This window comes from Schistocerca cancellata, chromosome 4 (assembly GCF_023864275.1).
Source record: "Schistocerca cancellata isolate TAMUIC-IGC-003103 chromosome 4, iqSchCanc2.1, whole genome shotgun sequence".
Taxonomy (NCBI): domain Eukaryota; kingdom Metazoa; phylum Arthropoda; class Insecta; order Orthoptera; family Acrididae; genus Schistocerca; species Schistocerca cancellata.
Window position 1 is genome coordinate 791,948,680 of NC_064629.1, and position 2,772 is coordinate 791,951,451.

The following is a 2,772-nucleotide window of genomic DNA, read 5'->3' on the forward strand; positions in this document are numbered from 1 at the left end:
TTTTCGATGTATTCAGTTAATTTAATGAGGTAAGTTTTAATTATAATTTCTGTAAATTAAACATCTAACAATGTGTGGTTTCAGCACCTGATATATAGGGGACCGATTTTTGGTCACGAGACAGTCAGTCCACGGCCGAGTTTCAGACGAGAAAACTGTGTTGTTTAGAACGACAACAAGCTTCAACTTAACCGTGGAATAAGTGTTAAACAATTAGGCCGTGTGTAAAAACAATGACAGTGTCTGCTCCATACGTACCTGATTATTCTTCAAGAACAGTGAACTTTGTAGTAAGGTTTTACTGCTCGTTGATGTTCACCAGGAAACTATTGTAGTAGTATGTGGAGATTTGCCTGTGAACTATTAATGGGGCTTATCGAAAGTTAAACAATAGTCCACTGGCCATATAACTGTGTATTGTTGGGGGGTTGTGAACAGTGAAATTAAAGTACCGTGAAATGCAACTGTGCACCTGTCGGCTACATTATTTACATTAGTGGATTTCGGAATTACAAACCCCATTTTTCAGCCAGTGTAGCAACACAGTACGTCGATCCCGACGACATCCAAGGAATAGATAAGCAAAGCAGGCAGAACCGCTACAAGTTTATTTAAACTATCTTAGATCATGGACTTCATTTCTGGTAAAATGAATGTAACTATTAATTGTTGTTCTAATGGTACTCGTAATCCATGTTTCATTTCAATGGTTTTGCACTGTTACACACTTTAATGTTCATAATCATTCTGAGACCTCCTGTATCGCTGATGTCCAACAGCTATTTTAAAAATCCTTGTGATGTTAATATGCCAACGGCCTTGCCGCAGTGGTAACACCAGTTCCCATCAGATCACCGAAGTTAAGCGCTGTCGGGCTTGGCTAGCACTTGGATGGATTAACGTCCAGGTCTGCCGAGTGCTGTTGGCAAGCAGAGTGCGCTCAGCCCTTATGAGGCCAATTGAAGAGCTACTTGACTGAGAAGAAGCGACATCGGTTATGAAAACTGACAGCGGCCAGGAGAGCAGTGTACTGACCACATGCCACTCCGTATCCACATCTGGTGACGCCCAAGGGATGAGGATGACACGGCGGCCGGTCAGAGCTGTTGGACCATCAAGGTCTGTTCAGAGGGTGTTTGTTTTGTTTTACTGATGGTAGTATAAATGGTTTTGAAGCAACTTGTTGATAATTCTGCAATTTAGGCCTCACCTACGAAGTAGATATTTAGACTGTAGACACAAAGACGCAGTTACATTGATAAAATTCACAAACTTTTGTTTACAGTAAGTAAATGTAGCCAAAAGCTAGCAAAGGCAAATACTTAAATTTTTCTGCTGGATTGAAAATGGTTTGCATCAATGAATATTGTTGTTGGTCCTGAGTAGTTGCATCTAGTAACTGATATTTGTGGTGTTGGCGTTGTTGGTAGTCCTCAAAGCTTTGCTGTATCCTTTGCGGTTCTTCTCCGTGTATTCCACGAAACACAGAAATTTGATAAGTCCAGTGCCCATGTTACGATACAGAAGCAGAACACCAGCAGCGCGCCTAGTCACCTGGTAGTGAACTCGAATATTGGAAATTATGGCACTAAAATTGTATTACTGCTTCTCAAAATACGAGTATTAGATGACAGCATTTTCATTTATACTTCACGGGTGGGCCTCGTAATCTAGTGGTATCTTGCATGTTTGGAAATGTTCTTGCGATCTTCCAGAGTAATATATTCAATAAATCTCAATCAAAAAGTCAATTAATTTTTCATAGCTGCGGTTCACAGTCACGTAAAATTTTAAGAATGATATCATGGTCAACCATTGACGGTAAAATTATTTGTAAAATACAATAATGCAATTTCGACCGTGTGGTCATTAACAGGTGGAAATATTTGTGCTTTAGCATATTTCAAAACACAAAAATCGTCTGACGTGACATGCACATATGTCAGGCGATTTTTAGGTTTTATCTCCACTTGATAATGGCCACACGACTGAAACTGGAATAGTGGGTTTGCACAGATAAATAATTTTGTGGTCAAAAGGCGGCTAAGATGTCATTTACAACAACTAAGACTAATATTCTACACTGCAAAATAAAGATGTACTTTAATGTCTACTAAAACTGATTTATTTTAATTTCTATTGATTCCTAATGCATACTCAGTCACCTGAAATCGTCCTGCGGTAAAGTCACTTTCAAACAATTCAAGTTTAAGAAAGTCACAAAATACTTCTTTACATCGACTGAAAAACCAACGGGACCTGAGAAAGTACACATTGCATGAGCTTAACCAAAATTTTTTGTTTCTAACACACGCAAAGAAAACATGCTTCCTTCCAAATTTTTTTAGCTATACATTGCCTTTTTAATACTAAACGACATGAAGTTCAACATTTAAGTTTAACACTTCTATTTACACTCCTGGAAATGGAAAAAAGAACACATTGACACCGGTGTGTCAGACCCACCATACTTGCTCCGGACACTGCGAGAGGGCTGTACAAGCAATGATCACACGCACGGCACAGCGGACACACCAGGAACCGCGGTGTTGACCGTCGAATGGCGCTAGCTGCGCAGCATTTGTGCACCGCCGCCGTCAGTGTCAGCCAGTTTGCCGTGGCATACGGAGCTCCATCGCAGTCTTTAACACTGGTAGCATGCCGCGACAGCGTGGACGTGAACCGTATGTGCAGTTGACGGACTTTGAGCGAGGGCGTATAGTGGGCATGCGGGAGGCCGGGTGGACGTACCGCCGAATTGCTCAACACGTG

At 41.0% G+C, this 2,772-nt stretch overlaps 1 pseudogene; it reads left to right on the plus strand.

Annotated features, from left to right (window-relative positions):
- The first annotated feature begins 809 nt into the window (after positions 1–809).
- Positions 810–928, plus strand: LOC126185713 (5S ribosomal RNA; annotated as a pseudogene).
- The last annotated feature ends 1,844 nt before the right edge of the window (positions 929–2,772 follow it).